General features: G+C 38.7%; 1 non-coding gene across 1 annotated transcript; it reads right to left on the reverse strand.

Moving 5' to 3' along the window:
• Positions 1-2,955: 2,955 nt before the first annotated feature.
• LOC148581244 (small nucleolar RNA R71) lies at positions 2,956-3,062 on the reverse strand. The gene has a single exon (XR_015895546.1). It is a non-coding gene; the product is annotated as a small nucleolar RNA R71 (small nucleolar RNA).
• Positions 3,063-21,925: the final 18,863 nt, after the last annotated feature.

Raw genomic sequence — 21,925 nt, forward strand, 5'->3', positions numbered from 1 at the left:
TTACTAGCCTTTTTCTTTGTTTTTAATAGATTTTATACACTTTCTTGAGTTATAAGTAAGCCATCTGAGTAGAAATTCATGCATACCTAGATTCATCCAATTATGATTAATTTAATGCAATTTCATGAGAAATATACTATAATTACTTGTGTACTAAGAATAATTAGAATTTTCATGACTTTAGCAAGGATTTGATGCATGTATTGGTTGATGATAGGTAAAAGAAAGCATGGAGGAAGGTTGAAGAATGAGCATGGAAAAGATGGAGAAGAAGCAACGTTGGTGGCCAAGTTGGTCCACCAACGTTGCCTCAAACTTGGAAGAGAAACAGAGCACTTCTCTGTAAACACTGCTGATGCTCACGTGTGAGGTAGCATTGGACATCCAACGTTACTCCCAACGTGGTGATAAAAACTTCAATTCTGGAGCTAAATGGTTTTTGGGTGACGCGTACGCGTCTATGACGCATAGGCGTGAAAAAGCAAAAATTTAATATCGCGCGCAAGCGTGCGTCACGCGCACGCGTGGAATGGCAAAAAATTGACCATCCACGTGTACGCGTCAAAATCGAACGTTGGAGGTCCAACGTTGCCTCAAATGCTGCCTCCAACGTCCGGGATGCCAAGCCCAGAATTTGGAGTTGAGAATTTTGAATCGACGCGTACGCGTCAGTGACGCATACGCGTGGATGGAAAAAAAGGCAATGCACGCGTAAGCGTGGAGTACGCGCACGCGTGAAAATGCCAACGTTGGAGGGAACGTTGGAGGTCCAATGCTGAGGCCAACGTCCCCTGAAGCTGTAAAATGAAATCTATGCATCCACGCGCGCACGCGTGAATAGCGGAACGTTGGCCCTCCAACGTTGAGTCAAACACCAGTGACAACAAAATATATGGTTTTCTCTGGTTTTCTTCTGAAAGGCGTTTGAGTCAACGTTGGCCCTTAAACGCTGACTCAAACGTGAAGCATCAGGATTCAAAATTCACACAGATCTCCAACACAAAGGGAAACCATTTGGAGCCATTTTCAACCCAATTCCATCAAGGCCATAAGCCCAATTCAGAGCTTGAAGATTAATGGAAGAAAGTGTATAAATAGCTTAGAATTTAAGTCAGGAGGACCTTTTTTTGACTTTTTACTTTGCTTGGCACTTTTACATTCTATTGTAATTTTGCATTCTCTGTTTGTTAATTTCCAGAATGTATCTTTCAATTCCAATTTTTATTTTTAGAGCTATGAACAACTAAACCCCTTTCATTGGGTTAGGGAGCTCTGTGTAATTCAATGGATCAATAGTAGTTTTCAGTCATCTTCTTCTTTCTTTCTCTTGATTTTACTAGAAAGCTTTCGGTCTTCACCCAATTGGATAGTTGTCTTGGGAAAGAAGCTATTCAAAATTGAATCTCCTTAGAACCTTGGAAGAGGAATGAGGAGATCATGCTAGAATTACTTTCTCACATTGGATTAGATTGGGGTTTGGATGGATATAGTGACATGTAATCCTACCAACACTTTGGTCTATGAATTTGTGTGGTATAATCAGTGACCAAATTTCATCTTTTCCCATGAGCACTTAAATCAAGGAATTGGGTAATTGTTCATGCTTAGCGAGATTAGATTGCCAAGGAATTGGGATCTAATCACCTAAGATTGCCAAGGAGATCAGTGAATGCATTGATTGTGGAAGAGATGAAAATGAATTTGATCCGGAGAATTATACATCTCCTGAACCCAATGATTCCTCATCTCTGATCTACCCATTCTATTTACTTTCTGCTCTTTAATTTTATGCTAATCCCCCCTTCCCATTTAATTTCTTACAATTTAAGCTTCTGCACTTTAATTCCCTGCAATTTAATTCTCTATTCCTTTAATTTTCTGTAATTTAAGTTTTCCGCCAATTTTACTTTCTGCAAATCTCAATTTAATTTCTGATTTTGCTCAACTAGAATAATTCACCAATTATAATTGATCGATCTACCAATCCCTGTGGGATTCGACCTCACTCTTTTGTGAGTTTTTACTTGAAGACAATCCGGTGCACTTGCCGGAAGGAAATTTGTTGAGAGGCAAATTCCCGCGCATCAAGTTTATGGCGCCGTTGCCGGGGGTTGGTTTTGTATTGACAATTACTAAATTGGAGGATAACTAGATTGAGCATTTTTCTTTTCTTTTGTTACTTGAATTCCAATTTCTTCTGTTACATTTAATTTCTGCATATTTTAGTTATTTTTCGTTAATTTTAGTTTACTTCTTTACTTTCCAGCAATCTAACCCATTAACCATTTGATAAATTACTCTAACCAAGCTAACTATACTCTGTTTTAGTGGATATTGCAATTGCTGTTTCTAGTACTTGTTCATTGTATGACAGGTAGGAGAAAGAAAATTTCAACTTCTTTTGATAGTGAACCGGAAAGAACTCTCCTGAGATTAAGGAGGGAAGCAAGAGGAAAAAGAGTTGTTGGTGCAGAAGAAGAGGAGGAATACTTTGATATAACCATGGAGGATGATATGGAAAACCATCATGAAGGAGATGTGAACAATCATGCTAGAAGAGGTGGAGCTAACCCTGCTGGATAAGAAAGGAGAGTTCTGGGATCATACATCAATCCGAATCCAGAAAATTGGGATAGCAGCATTCAAAGGCCAACAATCCATGTTAATAATTTTGAATTGAAGCCTTAGCTTATAACTCTTGTCCAGAACAACTGTTCTTTTGGAGGAAGTGCACAAGAGGATCCTAATGAGCATCTCACTAAATTCCAAAGGATATGTGACACGGTTAAATCTAATGGTGTTCATCCTGACACCTATAGATTGCTACTGTTTCCATTTTCTTTGAGGGACAAAGCATCAAAATGGCTAGAGTCATTTCCGAAAGAAAGCTTGACCACCTGGAAAGATGTAATGAATAGATTCTTAACAAGGTTCTACCCTCCACAAAGAGTAAACAGGCTAAGAACTGAAGTACAGACATTCAGACAACAAGATGGTGAAACTCTATATGAAGCCTGGGAGAGATTCAAGGATTTGACAAAGAAATTCCCCCTGACATGTTTAATGAGTGGGTGCAAATCCATATCTTTTATGAAGGGCTGAATTATGAATCAAGGAAGGCTGTAGACCACTCATCTGGAGGTTTCCTAAATAAGAAGAAGACCATTGAAGAGGCCATTGATGTTATAGAGACAGTGGCTGACAATGAATTTTTTTATGCCTCAGATAGGAGCAACAACAGAGGAGTCTTAGAATTGAACCATATGGATGTAATCCTGGCCCAGAACAAGATGATCACCAAGCAACTGGCTGAATTGACCAAGCAAATAGAGAAGACTCAGGCTGCAGCTATCCACACTCAACCATCACCCCAAGAAGAATTAGAGACAGAAGAAGGAGTTAACTAGGAGGAAGCTAATTGCCTTGAAAATTCATCTAGACAAGCTAATGATCCTTACTCTAAAACCTATAACTCTGGTTGGAGGAACCACCTAAACTTGGAAAAACCAACAAAGCCAAGGCTAAGAACACAGACCTCACAATCCAAACTAGTATAACAACTCTACTCACCAAAACTCTAACCAAAAACCATACCAGACCACACAAAATACTTACTCATAGCCACCATACCAAAGCCACAAAAACCACTGTCAACACCCCAATTCCAACCAACCATCACCCCATGATGATGACAGGATGGCAAAACTAGAAGCTATGATCGCAAACCTTCACAAAGAGTGTGAAGACATGAAAAAATTCTGGGAAGAAGTGGAGGTAGTATGAAAAGCCGAGGGGAGGTTCTTAAGAATCTCGAATCTCAGGTAGGACATCTTTCACAACAGGCTCCAAAGTCCACTGATAGTTTTCCAAGTGATACAGATAAAAATCCAAGAGGGGAAATGAAGAAGGTAAGGTGGGAAGAATGCAAGTCAATCAATCTAAGCAGTGAAGAAGGTCTGAAGGAAGAATGCTCCAAACACTCAGAGCATGATGAAGGAGAGTTAAGGAAGAATGTCAAGGAGATAGAAGAAATGGCCAGCCCTAAACAGAGGAAGGAACAAAAAGAGAAAGAATACCTCAAGCCTTTTGTGCCACAAGCACTATTTCCCCAAAGACTCAAGGGAAGTGAGAAAGATAGGTCATATTCAAGATTCCTAGACAGGTTTGCATCCCTCAGTGTCAACATTCCCTTCATCAAAATCCTCCAACAGATGCCCACATACATCAAGTGCATGAAAGAGCTACTAGCCAGGAAGGGCAACCTGAAGGGTGGCCAAACAGTGGTGATGAATAAGGAATGCAGTGCTCTTATTTAAAAGGACGTGCTCCTGAAGAAAAAAGATCCAGGGAGCTTTCATATTCCATGTGCCATAGGAGAAACAAAAATTGACAGAGGATTTTGTGACTTAGGAGCTAGCATAAATGTCATGCCTCTATCTCTTATGAAGAAGTTGCAAATCAATGAGCTGAGATCCACGGATGTAATCATCCAATTGGCAGATAAAACTCAGAAGAAGGCTGAAGGAGTAGTTGAAAATGTATTGGTGAAGGTAGGAAACTACTTCCTCCCCACTGACTTTGTTGTTATGGACATGGAGGAAAGTTACCTTCATCCCATTATTCTGGGGAGACCATTTCTAGCCACCGCTAGAGCCCTGATAGATGTGGAACAAGGAGAATTAATCCTGAAAATACATGATGAACACTTCACCTTTCATGTGTTCAAACCTACAGCTGAGTCTAAACCAGAACCTAAGGAGTCAAAGAACGATCACATCAACATGTGCACAAAGGGAAGCAACAGTGAATCAGCAGCTGAACCACTGAAACAGTCCTTGGTGAACAAGCAAGAATTTCAAGAGATACAGCAACCAAGAGAATTCAAGAAAGAGCTGAAGCCGTACGAATCAAGAAGAGCAGCCAACAAGAATCTCCCTAACACAACAAGAGTCAATGGAGCAATACTAGAAGAAGAGAAAAGAGTTGTGAAGAGACCGCCAAGGGGATGGAGAAACAAGAAGGTTCCTACAGAAGGTTTCTCCCCGGGAGACAAGGTGATATCAATCCACCATCCACCAACACCACCCTAACTTCCAATCATTCCATCTCAATTACCGCAAGTGTTCACCATCAGAAAGGTCCTCTCCTTAGAGCATGTAGAGATAACCAAGGAATCAAGTGGAGACCGCTTCACTGTAAGGGGAGAAAACCTAAAGCACTACAATCCACCATGACAAAGACCAACCGTCAAGCTAGTGACGCTAAAGAAGCGCTCCATGGGAGGCAGCCCATGATTTAGTTTTCCTTGTTTTTAATACTTCAGTATTAATAATAATTGTTGCTCTAGCATGAATTCAAGACAATTTTGACAAATTATCCATGAAATTGAGAAGCATATGATCCAATTCTAAGCTTGGTGTGCCTACAGGCACACTAGGATACCTTTCAAAAATAATGATCATAGTGCCAGTTTAACATGTGTTTCCTGAAATATATAGCCAAACATTAAGTTTGGTGTTCTATATATTGCATGAACAAGTCATGAGAATCAAAGTTCTTTTGAGTTTTGAAAGTCATGAAAGTGCAACAATGTTTATAATTTTTAGTTCATGATTAGAAATTGAAAAATAAAGTGTTTCTCATGATAGTTTAACTGGAAGTGACAATAATCTCGTTGAGATCTCAATGATAAAACTTGGAGGAAGAAACACTTTGAACCATATAGCCAAATACTAAGTTTGATGTCTTCCAAAACTATGTAAAGCACAATAGGAGTCACGGATGGATGAACAATCATGAAGAACACTAGCCATAATTTTAGTTTTAAATTTGAGCTTTGCTTGCCATGAATTTACCGCCACCTATTCATATTATTTTCTTTGTTTGACATGATGGATAGGTATGAAGGAGAATAGCAGGATGAAAAGGACAAGGCAATTGATGGTGAAGATATCATGAGGACAAAAAGTAAGCCACATGGTTTGGAAGTATTCTTCTTGGAAATGAGAATCTGCACAACCTTGGAAGAAGCCCTTAGAAGACCGACCCCACATGCCTTATGAAGAGGCAACTTTTGTCCTCATTCATTTTTACATGCAACCTTCATTTATCACTTGTCCCAATGAATCCTAGCCATCCATTCTTCATTAAAGCTTACTATAAATAGCCTCACTTGAATCGTGCATGTGAACTAAAATCTCACACTTCTTGTACTCCAGATATTCAACTCTTGTGTTCTCTAAAACCAAAAGCCTAGAAATCGTGTTCCTTGTGCAATAAAGTACCTTTGTTCACTTGCTTCCATAACACTCTCTTAACTTCAAACACTTTTTCTCCGAGAGTGCATCACACCAACCAATCTTCTTCATAAACTTTCCACCTCAACTCGGTCAACCATCAAGGGAAGCATGGCTTCTTCTTCAAGTTCTAAAAGAAGGAGAGGAAAGGAACCTATCACTGAGGAAGCTGAAAATGAATATGATCGATGGAAGTTCAGATCATGGTACCATCAAATGCAACTTGAGTGGATGAATGACAAAAAGATATATCCAGAAGTCCCTTTCTAGCTGCCTGATGACAGGTGCCTAGAAATGAAAGCCAAGATCAGAAAGAGAAAATGGGAAGAGCTTACCTCACTAATTACCAAGATTAATGCAAACATCATAAGGGAGTTTTATGCTAACACCCCAAGACTTGATATGACTGAAGCCCCAATTTACAAGAGTTATGTATGGGGAGTGGAAGTTGACTTTAGTCCGAAGACCATCATGAAGGTCTTAGGACTTAGGCCAGCACATTTTGATGAGCTGGGGTACCACGAAAGAGTAAATAGAAACCCAGATTATGATGAAATCTCTAGTGATATCTGTGTGGTGAATGTTGACTGGGAGAGGGACAATCAAGGAAGGCACAAGTACTTGAAAAAGGGAGATCTCATCCCTAAAGCAAAAGGTTGGTATGAACTGATAAAGAGATCAATTATGGGTACCGTGAACACCTCAGAAGTTAACAAGCAAAGGGCTGTCATGCTACACTGCATAATGGTGGGGAGAGAGATAAAGGTCCACGAGATCATTGCAAATGACATTCAAAAGGTTACAGAGAAAAATTCTGCTGAATCCTGGCTCCATTATCCAAGCACCATTATGAGGTTATGCATGAAGGCCAGAGTGCCACTGGAGGATGCACACCCAACGTGGCTGTATCCAGGCATGCCTATAACCCTCGAAAGAATGATGAATGTCACAGAGGCACAACAAAGTCGAAGGCCACAGAGAAGGAGAAGGAGAGAAGAACCATGGGAAGAAGAAGGACAACAAGAAGAACAAGAAGAGCAACAATTCCAACCACAAAACAACATGGACATGGGGGGATGCAAGAAGCAATTGAAAGGTTATCAGAACAGTACATGAGAATTCAAGAGAAGCAGGAAGAATTCCATTCACAGTACATGAGCGCTCAATAAAGACAAGAGGAGCTTCAGTTGAGAATGATGAGTCAACAGAGAGACTATGAGTCAAGATCCTTAGTTATGCAAAGGGAACAAGCTTCACAGTTTCAAGAATCTTTCAACCAGCTGGCCCAACTTCAAGTTGATAACATGAGAGCTTTCAAGGAATTCACAATCCTTCAAGATGCAAGATATGGAGTTCAAGCTGATTACAACATAAATATCCAAATCAAGCTCAACTACATTGGGGAACATCTGCATAGCATGGACCCAGTATTTCCAGTTTATGATGAATACTTCAAGAAAAGGAGTGATAGAGAAATAGACAAAGCAATACGCCTTGAAAACAGAGTAGAAGAGACAATGAAGAAAGCTGGATTCTGGCAAAAGCTAAAAGGAAAAGGCAAGGGAGAAACTAGTAAGCAAGCAAGCAAGAAGAAGAAAAAAGACAAACAGGATAAAAAAATGAAAGGTGGACTCACTCCTTGGTTATTCCATTCAATAAAGAAAGAACATGTCTGTTTTAGTTAATTTTAGTTTAAGCTGTTTTGCATTCTGTGTGCTTAATCTTTGCAATAAGTATGCTAGCTTAAGTGCGTGTACTTTCACTTTCACTTGTTAAATGCTTGTCTTGTCCCCTGAGTCTTTTTAATTTAAATAAAAAAATGTTTGAACAAGAAGTGGAATAGTTTCTTTTCACCAAGAAGTAAAATAACAGTATGTGGTGGTATATATGTTTGATCTTGTGTAGCTCGCTTATAATGAATAAAAGGATAGATTGTTTCCCCTTTAGGTGTAAACTAGCATGCTGTCTATGAATCTTAGCAAATAAAAGTCCTTGGGGAAAAGAAAAACATATAGAAAGAAAGAAAGCCAAAAGTGGCAACTGTAAGAACCCGCGTTTTTACGTAAAACTGTTTTAATAAAGTAATTTTAGTGTTTGGAATAGATTCAAAATTTAGAAATTTTAATTTAAAAATATAAATGTGAAATTTGATTTCAGTGAATTTTTCTGAGTTGGAAAATGTATTTTCTTTCGAAAAGTTTCTGTGAAAATGCGTAGTGGCGCTTAAGCTGGCAGTACCAGCTCTAGTTTATCCAGTACCGCATATTTTGGAAAATAATATTTTGAAGATTGATTTATTGTTTTGAAAGGAGAAAAATAATTTAGAATCGAAGACCGGGCACTAATATTAAAGGTTTTGGCCCAAAGTGGGCCAAACGGACCAAAAACGCTAACGGATTGGACCGGTCCCAAACCGGGCCCAAGGTCCAACATATATAAGCTCCTTTAATGAGCTTTCAGCTCATTTTTCTCCTCACAAAGAGAGAGGGGCGCAGATTGAGAAGAGAGGAGAGGTGAGGGTTGGTTACTATTCACCTCCACCTTCCGGGAGCCATAACTTTTGATCCGGAGCTCTGATTGATGAGCCGCTTGTGGCCATGCGAAGCTCTTGTCGAGCTCTACGTTTCTATCTAAGAAAATCTGGTAAGATTTCTCTCTTCACGTCCCAATTTCTAGCCCTAGATTCTGCGTGTTTTCATGTATAGTTTATGAGTAGATTTTGTGATTTTGCTTGTTTAGGTGATCTCTAGTAGCGGGTAAATGTTGGATTTTACCCCTAATCATATTGGGTAAGGTAAGGTTTCTCTAAAGCCTTGTGTTTAGTTATTTTGTGTATATTAGGTTTTGATGTTGGTATATATATGTGTTGTTAGTGTGAGCCTTGGTGTTTGTTGGTGTTGGTTGAGGCATTGGAGCAAGTTTGGTGGCTTCGTTTTGATGTTTGAAAAGTTTTGGGAATCAGCCAAGGTATGGTTTCGGTTTTCTTTATGTAATATATAATGTTTCTGGACACTTAGGCTAGTTGACCCTAAGATAGGATTGAATGTTGTGGTGGTTTGGAATAAAGGATATTGATAATTTGATGTGTGAGGATGTATGTTGATAATTGATGATGAATATTGATGTTGTTGGTGTGAATTATATATTTTGATATTGGTTGATGTTGGAGAGTGTGTAGGTTAAGCGTGGTAATATGAATGTGGATATGATTGATAATATTGAGATTAAGTGATGAGGATTTGAAGTGGTGGTTGATGTTTGTTTGTTGGTTAAAGATTATTTATGATGATGTTGGATGTTGATGATTAAGAAATTTGATGGTATTGAGTAGTGTAATTGGAATTTTGGATGGTTGAGTTGGAAAATAAATGGTATGGGCTTTTATGTTATTTTGGTAATGTTTGGGTTGTGGTTGGTTTGGTTTTGAATTGTGAGTTTTGGAAAGATTGGAGTTTTGAGGCCTTTGGATTATATTTGAAGATTATTGAAAACCCTTCGATTTGATATAAAGTTTGCAAAATTTGGAATTTTGTAGAGGAAGTTATGATCATTCAAAGTTGGTGTTGAAAATCTGAAATTCTACAAAGTTACAGAATTTCAGGATTTTATGATATGTGCGCACGCACAACCCTGCAAAAATATTATTCTGTGTGGACGCACAGACCTGTGCGTACGCACAGGCAAGGGAAAGGGCTCTGGTGCCAGCGCTAGCATAGGTTGTGCGTGCGCACATCAATGAAGAATTACGACCTGTGCGGACGCACAGCCCTGTGCGCACGCACAAGTCGGGAAGGGTCGTCTGTTGGGGGTGATCGCACAGCTTGTGCGAGTGAACAGGCTTTTATATTTTAGTACCTGTGTGTACGCACACCCCTATGCGTACGCACACTTTCAAAATCTTCCTGGGCGTGCGCACGCACACCTCTGTGCGGACGTACATGCCCTGTTTCATAATTTTAAACTTTGTTTTCAACTATTTCACCTTCCCAACCCTTGTAAGCTTCTTTAACACCATTTTAAGGCTTTTGGGCTTAATTTTGAGTATGGGAATATGGGAGAATAGCTAAGGGTTTTAGTTGATATTATTTTGAAAAGTTAGAGAACGAAGGTTTAGGTTTCTGATGTATTGATGTTGAGTTTTGTTGAGAGAGAAGGAAGAGTAGTGAAATTAGTGAATGGCTAAGTTGTTGGAATGAGTATGAGTGGGAGTGTGTTAGGAGGAGTGGCCTCTGAGATTGAATGTGTAATTATACTATGCATTGTTCTCCGTCGTAGGGGCTGTGGCAGAATCCCGCCTACGTTCAGATGTGAGAGTTGAAGCTAGGCTTCTCAATCATACTTTTCGCAACCAGAGGAAGGTGGTAGGACACTCATCCCTCGGAACTATTCCTCCTGAAAATGCGACTTCTCTCTGATTGCAAGGTGGTAGGGCACTAACCCACGGAATCATACGACAACCAGAAGAAGGTGGTAAGACACTCTCCCTCGAAATATTTCCCTCTGAAAGGAGAAGGTGGTAGGGCACTCTCCCTCAGAATTTTCCTCCTTATGCACAATAGAGAGACTAATCCGGGAGTTATCGATCGGATTTGCTGTCGGGTTTGGCATTATAACCGACAATGTGATATCACAGCCAATAGGGCAGACAATCATTATGTGCATCTTCTATATGCTTGTTTGCTTTGTTTACTTGAGTTTGCCCTATGCCTATCTGCTTCTTGAACTACTTGTTGTATATGAATATTATTGGTGTTTTACTTGTTTGTATAAATTGTGATTGTCTGGTGCTGAGGAGGTTAGGTAGGCAGTGACGATGGGATCGCACGGAGGTTAGGTTGGCGAGTGCTGTGGGATACAGCGGTGTGATTAGTATTAGTTAGAAATCCCCTAAGTTAGATAACTCTGCTTATGGTTTATGGTTAAGTTTTGTATATATTTATTTATTATTGTCCTAAGCTTGAATATACGTATGTGATGTGAAGTTCTAGGATTGCCTTCGGCGTCCCGAAGCCTTACATCTTACATCATTGGGCACTGTTACCATACTGAGAACCTCCGGTTCTCATTCCATACTTTGTTGTTGTTTTTCAGATGTAGGTCGTAATCTATTTCGGTGAGATTGCGGATATGGTGATAGAGCGGAGTATGGTTCATTCCGTGTTTATTTCTGTTTTACTTTCGTCATAGTATTCTCTCACCTTTTGTATATTTATCTTTATGGCCTTAGAGGCTTATTTGAGAGATAGGTGTATAAGCTATTTTAAATTCTAAACCTCTGTATCTTTATATTTGTAACTAGTTGGCTTAAACTCCGCAAGTTGCGGCTAGTTCCCTATGCTTATATTACTATATTTATACATTTGTTCTATTCTCTTGTACCTATATCTTGTATCTTGTGCGTTAGCTTCGTGTGAATGTTTCGCGCTTCTGAAATTCTATTTTTGAGCTTACTCCTTCATCAGGCTTCTAGATTATATTATTTTCTTATATATATATATATATATGTGTGTGTGTGTGTGTGTGTGTGTGTGTGTGTGTGTGTGTGTGTGTGTATAAGCCTTAGGACTGTCGTAACCTCTGATTAACCTTTGCTTTACGGCTAGAGGTAAGGCTTAGGGTAATCAGGGTGTTACATTTACTGGTATCAGAGCGGTTCATCCTCGTGAGCCTTAGGGATGGACCGATTGTGCTTCATTGCACACTCTGGGTCATTTTTTCTTTCATGCTATTTAGGTTATCTACTTGATATTTCATAGCATGCTTGTTTGTGAGTGCCTTTTTGGGAAAATTGAAACACTAGACCTTTGGTATTGAGACTGATCACCTTGATATCGAATGTTTGGTGAAGAAAGGAACCTAATGGCAACTCGCGGATGAGGTCGATTATGTTAACGGAGAGGTAGTGAGGATGGATAACCTAACCTATGCCTGACGAGCTCAGCATGTTCCGAAAAAGCCTGTTCGTGGAGTTTCCGGCATATCGGTTGATGGGTGCGGCTTAACACTTGTGGCAACGGAAGTAACAGTTGACGCTTTTGCGGTTTTTACTTAAGATTTTCAATTTCTACATGGTATGGCTTGGATTCTTGTTAAAAAGGTTTTAAAGCTTAAAACGATATTGAGAATTTGTTTGAAACTGTTGAAAAGAGTTTGAAAAACTATTAGTTTGTTTTATTGGTAATGGGTTATCATAGACGATGTACGAGTAATATGTAACGCGATTCATGGGTTTTGGGAACGTTAGAAACTATTTCTCGAGGTTACTCAGCTACGTGCTTTGGATTCTGTTAGAATCATGTGACTTGTTCTTTCCTACCCTATCCTAAAGTTCTTGTGGTCTTTTCTTTTGGATAGTAGTTTGATTTCTCCAACTAGGGGTGGCAAACGGGCCTAAATCCGCCGGGCCGGCCCGCGTAACCCGCCAAAAAAGGCGGGCCGGGCTGGAAAATTGGGACCGCCAAATAGCAAAAGCCTGCTTAACCCGCACCGCTTAAACCGCTGGTTTTGGCGGGCTTTGGCGGGGCGGGGCGGGCTTCCCCGCCGGGCTTAGTTTTTTTTAGTAAGGGGGTATTTTTACAATTTTTTTACCAAAACTCAACTTCCCCCAACCCAACTTACAAGAGAATGAAGATGAAAATTGAGTGTTTTAGATTATGTTTGTTTTGTTTTAGAGACAATATTGTTAATTATGTTTTGGATTATGTTTATTTTGCTTTGGAAACAATATTTATAATTATGTTTTGGATAAAAACTTGTTTATAATCATGTTTATTAGATATTTATAATTAAAAAGACTTTAATGTTTGTGAATACAAAAATTATAATTTGTTTATACTTTTAAAAATTATAATAGTTAAAAGTAAAAAACAAAAGAGATTATTTTATATCTTTATATATATATTATTTTAATAGTTAAAAGTTAAAAAAAAATATATTTGGCAGGCTTAGCCCGCCGGCCCGCCAGCCCGCCATTAGGCGGGGCGGGCTGGGATTCTGGGACCGCCTCACTAAGCGGGGCGGGGCGGGCTAGCCCGCCAACTGGCGGGGCGGGGCGGGGCGGGGCGGGCTTCCCCGCTTGCCACCCCTATCTCCAACCTTATTCCTCTATTCATATGCATTCTTGTTTGATCCTAACTGCATATATCTGCTTAAAATCTTTGGTGTATTTATCTTCCTTGTTTAGGCACTTCCTCTTGAGTCATGTATTCTTTAATATATATTTGAACATGTTTTGATGCGTTATATCTTTTTAAGCTCTTATTCCGAGTCCTTTGTAAACAAATTGTAATTTAGTTTCCTCTTATTTGACGATAATTACAGCCATTCTTCAAATTTTAACAAAATCGCTTTTGATTTGATATACACTTCTCTATATAAACTTTGATAGTTTCTTTTACAGTTTAAAACTAATTGTTTCCAATACCTCGCCTGTCTCTTCACTGATTTATGGAAATATATTTACTCTAAAAACAACTTGATTTTCATTTTCTAAACCTCACCTATTCTGTCTTTTACTTGTAAACTATTTAGATAAAATGCAATTTAGTTTTCTTTTAACCACATTGCAGTTTTGGTGTATATTTCTGTCATCCTTTTGTGAAATGCGAGTTACATACCTTTCTTTTAGCACATGAGGTGATCTTCTTTCAGTTTTTCATTCTTTATATTCAAATATATTAGGTGTACTTAATCATAAATTTTAAACCTTGTGAGTGTCATCACTAGCTTTAGATAACCTTCTTCTATGATTTTATACTTGTTAACTCAGCTTGATTAGTTCCAAACTACTGCCTTGCTTATCCTTTTTGCGTTCCTATCAGTTATCTCTGATTCGGGAGTCATCCTTGAAGTTGTTAAACTGAATTTCTTCCAATACTTTTCATCGATTGTACATCCTTGTTTACTTGTAGACTCAGCAGTTCTTTCAAGACTCTTGCGGAGCTTATCCTTGTTGCTTGTCCTTCTTGTTTCAAAGTCTTTTATCCTTCTGAATAAACTCGAGAATAGTTGTAATGTCACGTGCGATCTTTAGGCACAGTAACGCGAAGCTTTAGTTCATTAGAATGTGGTTTGTGGTTATGGAAGGGGAGGTACACACAGCTGCTTTTGCGGTTTTTAAATTATGGTTTTTGATTTCTAACTGGTATGGCATTGAACCATATTGAAAAAGTTTTATGGTTTATAATGATTTTCAAATTTGGTTTGAAACTTTTAGTTTAAATGATTCATTTTGAAACTACGTTAGAAAATCCTTGGTTTGAAGGACATTGTTTAAAAAGAAAAGTGAGTTCTAGGATTTTATCAATTTGTGAACTTGGTTTCAAATTTATCTTGTCAAAAGGGATCTAAAATTGAAAAGTTTTTATTTAAAGAAAACGTGATTTCAAGTATTTGACTTCCGAATAACTGAATTTTTGACTCTTTTGAGAAAGTTTTAACAATGAGCTGGTTTAGAATAAACTTGTTTTGAAGGTTTTGGAAACATGTTACAAAAATCGGTATTTGTTTTAAGGAAAATTTCGGATGCTTAATGACGATAATCAGAGCGACGCAGCGGAAGGCGAAAGGAAACGTCGACACGGTAAGGTGCCTTGGCAACTTGTTGGATTAACAACGTTGAAAGTAGGATGCCTCGTGGGGAATATATATATATATATATATATATATATATATATATATATATATATATATATATATATATATATATATATATATATATATATATATCCCATCGCGTGATTCGGATTTTTGATGGCGAAAATCTTTCTAAGGAGGGGAGGATGTAAGAACCCGTGTTTTTACGTAAAACCGTATAAAGTAATTTTAGTACCCAGAATAGATTCAAAATTTAGAAGTTTTAATTTGAAAATATAAATGTGAAATTTGATTTCAGTGAATTTTTCTGAGTTGGAAAATGTATTTTCTTTCGAAAAGTTTCTGTGAAAATGCGTACAGGCGCTTAAGTTGGCAGTACCGGCTCTAGTTTATCTAGTACCTTATATTTTGGAAAATAATATTTTGAAGATTGATTTATTGTTTTGAAAGGAGAAAAATAATTTATTATTAAAGACCGGTCACTAATCTTAAAGGTTTTGGCCCAAAGTGAGCAAAACGGACCAAAAACGCTAACGGCTTGGACCGGGCCTAAGGTCCAACATATATAAGCCCCTTTAATGATCTTTCAGCTCATTTTCCTCCTCACAAAGAGAGAGGGGCGTAGATTGAGAAGAGAGGAGAGGTGAGGGTTGGTTACTATTCACCTCCACCTTCTGAGAGCCATAACTTTTGATCCGGAGCTCCGATTGACGAGCCGTTTGCGGCCACGCGAAGCTCTTGTCGAGCTCTATGTTTCTATCTAAGAAAATCTGGTAAGATCTCTCTCTCTCTCTCTCTCTCTCTTTACGTCCCAGTTTCTAGCCCTAGATTCTGTGCATTTTATAGTATAGTTTATGAGTAGATTTTGTGATTTTGTTTATTTAGGTGATCTCTAGTAGCAGATAAATGTTAGATTTTATCTCTAATCACGTTGGGTAAGATAACTCTAAACCCTTGTGTTTAGTTGTTTTGTGTATATTAGATTTTGATGTTGGTATATATATATATATGTGTTGTTAGTGTGAGCCTTGGTGTTTGTTGGTGTTGGTTGAGGCATTGGAGCAAGCTTGGTGGCTTCGTTTTGATGTTTGGAACATTTTGGGAATTGGCCAAGGTGTGGTTTCGGTTTTCTTTATGTAATATGTAATGTTTCTGGACACTTAGACTAGTTGACCCTAAGATAGGATTGAATGTTGTGGTGGTTTGGAATAAAGGATATTGATAATTTGATGTGTGAGGATGTATGTTGATAATTGATGATAAATATTGATGTTGTTGGTGTTAATTATATATTTTGATATTGGTTGATGTTGGAGAGTGTGTAGGTTGAGCGTGGTAATATGAATGTGGATATGATTGATAATATTGAGATTAAGTGATGAGGATTTGAAGTGGTGGTTGATGCTTGTTTATTGGTTAAAGATTATTTATGATGATGTTGGATGTTGATGATTAAGAAATTTGATGGTATTGAGTAGTGTAATTGGAATTTTGGATGGTTAAGTTGGAAAATAAATGGTATGGGCTTTTATGTTGTTTTGGTAATGTTTGGGTTGTGGTTGGCTTGGTTTTGAATTGTGAGTTTTGGAAAGATTGGAGTTTTGAGGCCTTTGGTAAAAATGGATTTTTGGTGAACTTAGTATGATTATAACTTTTTCCTTGGTTTTCAAAATTTGTTGAATTTGGATTACATTTGAAGATTATTGAAAACCCTTCGATTTGATATAAAGTTTGAAAAATTTGGAATTTTGTAAAGGAAGTTATGATCATTCAAAGTTGGTGTTAAAAATCTGAAATTCGGCAAAGTTGTAGAATTTCAGGATTTTCTGATATGTACGCACGCACAGCCTTGTGCGCACACACAACCCTGCAAAAATATTATTCTGTGCGGACGCACAGACCTGTGTGTACGCACAGGCAAGAAAAAGGGCTCTGGTGGCAGCGCTAGCATAGGTTGTGCACGCGCACATCAATGAAGAATTACGACCTGTGCGGACGCACAGCCCTGTGCGCACACACAAGTCGGGAAGGGTCGTCTGTTGGGGGCGCTCGCACAGCTTGTGCGAGTGAACAGGCTTGTATATTTTAGTACCTGTGCGTAGATACCCCCCTATGCGTACGCACACTTTCAAAATCTTCCTGGGCGTGCGCACGCACACCTCTGTGTAGACGCACACGCCCTGTTTCATAATTTTAAACTTTGTTTTCAACTATTTGGGCTTAATTTTGAGTATGGGAATATGGGAGAATAGCTAAGGGTTTTAGTTGATATTATTTTGAAAAGTTAGAGAACAGAGGTTTAGGTTTCTGATGTATTGATGTTGAGTTTGGTTTAGAGAGAAGGAAGAGTAGTGAAATTGGTGAATGGCTAAGTTGATGGAATGAGTATGAGTGGGAGTGTGTTAGGAGAAGTGGCCTCTGAGATTGAATATGTAATTATACTATGCATTGTTCTCCATCGTAGGGGCTGTGGCAGAATCCCACCTACGTTCAGATGTAAGAGTTGAAGCTAGGCTTCTCACTCATACTTTTCGCAACTAGAGGAAGGTGGTAGGGCACTCTCCTTCGGAATATTTCCCTCTGAAAGGAGAAGGTGGTAGGGCACTCATCCCTCAAAACTATTCCTCCTGAAAATACGACTTCTCTCTGATTGCAAGGTAGTAGGGCACTAACCCACGGAATCATACGACAACCAGAGGAAGGTGGTAGGGCACTCTCCCTCGGAATATTTCCCTCTGAAAGGAGAAGGTGGTAGGGCACTCTCCCTCGGAATTTTCCTCCTTATGCACAATAGAGAGACTAATCCGGGAGTTGTCGACCGGATTTGCTATCGAGTTTGGCACAATAATCGACAATGTGATATCACAGCCAATAGGGCAGACATTCATCATGTGCATCTTCTATATGCTTGCTTGCTTTGTTTACTTGAGTTTTCCTAATTGTATAACATGCCTATCTGCTTCTTGAACTACTTGTTGTATATGAATATTATTGGTGTTTTACTTGTTTGTATAAATTGTGATTGTCTGGTGCTGAGGAGGTTAGGTAGGCGGTGGCGATGGGATCGCACGGAGGTTAGGTTGGCGAGGGCTGTGGGATACAACGGTGTGATTAGTATTAGTTAGAAATCCCCTAAGTTAGATAACCCTGCTTATGGTTTATGGTTAAGTTTTGTATATATTTATTTATTATTGTCCTAAGCTTGAATATCCGTATGTGATGTGAAGTTCTAGGATTGCCTTCGGCGTCCCAGAGCCTTATATCTTACATCATTGGGCACTGTTACCATACTGAGAACCTCCGGTTCTCATTGCATACTTTGTTGTTGTTTTTCAGATGCAAGTTGTAATCTATTTCGGTGAGATTGCTGATATGGTAACAGAGCAGAGTATGGTTCGTTCCATGTTTATTTCTGTTTTACTTTTGTCATAGTATTCTCTCACCTTTTGTATATTTATCTTTATGGCCTTAGAGGCTTATTTGAGAGATAGGTGTATAAGCTATTTTAAATTCTAAACCTCTGTATCTTTATATTTGTAACTAGTCGGCTTAAACTCCGCAAGCTGCGGCTAGTTCCCTATGCTTATATTACTATATTTATACATTTGTTCTATTCTCTTGTACCTATATCTTGTATCTTGTGCGTTAGCTTCGTGTGAACGTTTCGCACTTTTGAAATTCTATTTTTGAGCTTACTCCTTCATCAGGCTTCTAGATTATATTATTTTCTTCTATATATATATGTGTGTGTGTGTGTGTGTGTGTGTGTGTGTGTGTGTGTGTGTGTGTGTGTGTGTGTGTGTGTGCGTGTGTGTGTGTGTGTGTGTATAAGCCTTAGGACTGTCGTAACTTCTGATTAACCTTTGCTTTACGGCTACAGGTAAGGCTTAGGGTAATCGGGGTGTTACAGCAACAAAAACAGAAGAAAGCAAAGAATAAGGCTAGACTCCAATAGCTTGGACCTTAAGACATATGCCTGTGGTGTCTTTGTACTAGGATCTGCTTAGATGATTAGGTTCTATGGAGTGCTTTAACACTTGGTAACTTGGGTTAACTAACCCGGGATTATCAACCGAAAGTCCATTATCAAGAGCAACCTAGTTACAAGGCATTTAATCACCCAAAGAGGTGTTGGGCATCAATGTCTTAAGAAGAATTGTGAGTCAAGTGTCTGTAGTGGACATGTGTTGAGTACAAATGAGCTAAAGAAGCTACTGCTACACATGACACTAAGTTATAAGTAAAAAAATAAGTTTACAGGAAAAGAAAATGAAGAAAAGCAACTACCAAGGATGAATGAATAATAAGAGGTCATATCAGTATGATAATTGATGCTTGAAGGAGGCATTCTATGCCTAAGGATCAATAAGAAGTGAGCTGTTGTATTTTCTGCATAAAACCCCATTGACTAATAATAATGACTTGCTGATATGAACATCCCCTTCTGTTTCATTCTTTCTTCTTAATATTTCAGTACTTGCTTAGGGACAAGTAAGATTTAAGTTTGGTGTTGTGATGCCAGGGCATCTTAGGCTAGTTTCACTAGCCTTTTTTCTTTGTTTTTAATAGATTTTATGCCCTTTCTTGAGTTATAAGTAAGCCATCTGGGTAGAAATTCATGCATACCTAGATTCATCCAATTATGATTAATTTAATGTAATTTCATGAGAATTATGCTATAATTACTTGTGTGCTAAGAATGATTAGAATTCTCATGACTTTAGCAAGGCTTTGATGCATGAATTGGTTGATGATAGGTGAAAGAAAGCATGGAGGAAGGTTGAAGAATGAGCATGGAAAAGATGGAGAAGAAGCAACGTTGGTGGCCAAGTTGGACTACCAACGTTGCCTCAAACGTTGGAAGAGAAACAGAGCACTTCTCTGTAAACACTGCTGATGCTCACATTTGAGGTAGCGTTGGACATCCAACGTTACCCCCAACGTGGTGATAAAAACTTCAATTCTGGAGCTAAATGATTTTTGGGTGACGCGTACGCGTCTATGACGCGTACGTGTGAAGCAAAAATTCAATATCACACGCAAGCGTGCGTCACGCGCACGCATGGAATGGCAAAAAATTGACCATCCACGCGTACACGTGGGTCACGCGTACGCGTTAAAATCGAACGTTGGAGGTCCAACGTTGCCTCAAACACTGCCTCCAACGTCTGCGATGCCAAGCCCAGAATTTGGAGTTGAGAATTTTGAATCGACGCGTACACGTGGATGGAAAAAAAGGCAATGCACGCGTAAGCGTGGAGTACGCGCACGCATGAAAATGCCAACGTTGGAGGGAAAGTTGGAGGTCCGACGCTGAGGCCAACGTCCTCTGAAGCTGTAAAATGAAATCTCTGCATCCACGCGCACGCGTGAAGCACGTGTACGTGTGGATGAGCATTTTTGACCATTTTGCGCAGACGCGCAAGGCACGCGTACGCGTGAATAGCGGAACGTTGGCCCTCTAACGTTGAGTCAAACGCCAGTGACAGCAAAATATATGGTTTTCTCTGGTTTTCTTCTGAAAGGCGTTTGAGTCAACGTTGGCCCTCAAACGTGAAGCATCAGAATTCAAAATTCACACAGATCTCTTCTCAACACAAAGGGAAACCAATTGGAGCCATTTTCAACCCAATTCCATCAAGACCAAAAGCCCAATTCAGAGCTTGAAAATCAATGGAAAAAGTGTATAAATAGCTTAGAATTTAAGTTAGGAGGACCTTTTTTTTGACTTTTTACTTTGCTAGGCACTTTTACATTCTATTGTAATTTTGCATTCTCTATTTGTTAATTTTCAGAATGTATCTTTCAATTCCAATTTCTATTTTTAGAGCTATGAACAACTAAACCCCTTTCATTGGGTTAAGGAGCTCTGTGTAATTCAATGGATCAATAATAGTTTTCATTCATCTTCTTCTTTCTTTTCTCTTGATTTTACTAGAAAGCTTTCGGTCTTCATCAAATTGGATAGTTGTCTTGGGAAAGAAGCTATTCAAAATTGGATCTCCTCGGAACCTTGGAAGAGGAATGAGGAGATCATGCTAGAATTGCTTTCTCAGATTGGATTAGATTGGGGTTTGGATGGATATAGTGACATGTAATCCTACCAACACTTGATCTATGAATTTGTGTGGTATAATCAGTGCCCAAACTTCATCTCTTTCCATGAGCACTTAAATCAAGGAATTGGGCAATTGTTCATGCTTAGAGAGATTAGATTACCAAGGAATTGGGATCACCTAAGATTGTCAAGGAGATCAATGAATGCATTGATTGCAGAAGAGAAGAAAAAGAATTTGATCTGGAGAATTATACATCTCCTGAACCCAATGATTTCCCATTTCTAATCTACCCATTCTATTTACTTTCTGCTCTTTAATTTTATGCTAATCCCCCTTCCCATTTAATTTCTTATAATTTAAGCTTCTGCACTTTAATTCCTTGTAATTTAATTCTCTGTTCCTTTAATTTCCTGCAATCTAAGTTTCCCGCCAATTTTACTTTCTGCAAATCTCAATTCAATTTTTGATTTCGCTCAACTAGAACAATTCACCAATTATAATTGATCGATCTACCAATCCCTGTGGGATTCGACCTCACTCTTTTGTGAGTTTTTACTCGACGACAATCTGGTGCACTTGCCGGAAGGAAATTTGTTGAGAGGCAAATTCCCGCGCATCAACTGCATCTTCTCTTGATATTTCGTCTTGCTACTTGGGCTAGGCATTTATTTTATGCTATTCAATCATCTGGTTATCGGTTGTCTAATCTGTCATGGTTTTACTAGTGGTGTGTGGTTGTGGCTGCCGAATTGTTGTAATTGATCTAGTTCTTCTACGTCCGAAGATTTTATCTTCTTTGAGTCTTCGTCTAACTTCTTTGGCCAAGCATCTCTTTTATGCTCTTCAGTCGCGTGATCTTTAGGTGGCCTTCATTTTCTTTCCTTTTTTTCCCTTTTTTCCCTTGTCATTTTTTTTCAGTCGACAAATTTATATTGTACTTTGAATTTAATCATCCTTTTCTTTTTTTGTTTTTTG

Source organism: Arachis ipaensis, chromosome B10 (assembly GCF_059453495.1).
Source record: "Arachis ipaensis isolate K30076 ecotype BB chromosome B10, ASM5945349v1, whole genome shotgun sequence".
Taxonomy (NCBI): Eukaryota; Viridiplantae; Streptophyta; class Magnoliopsida; order Fabales; family Fabaceae; genus Arachis; species Arachis ipaensis.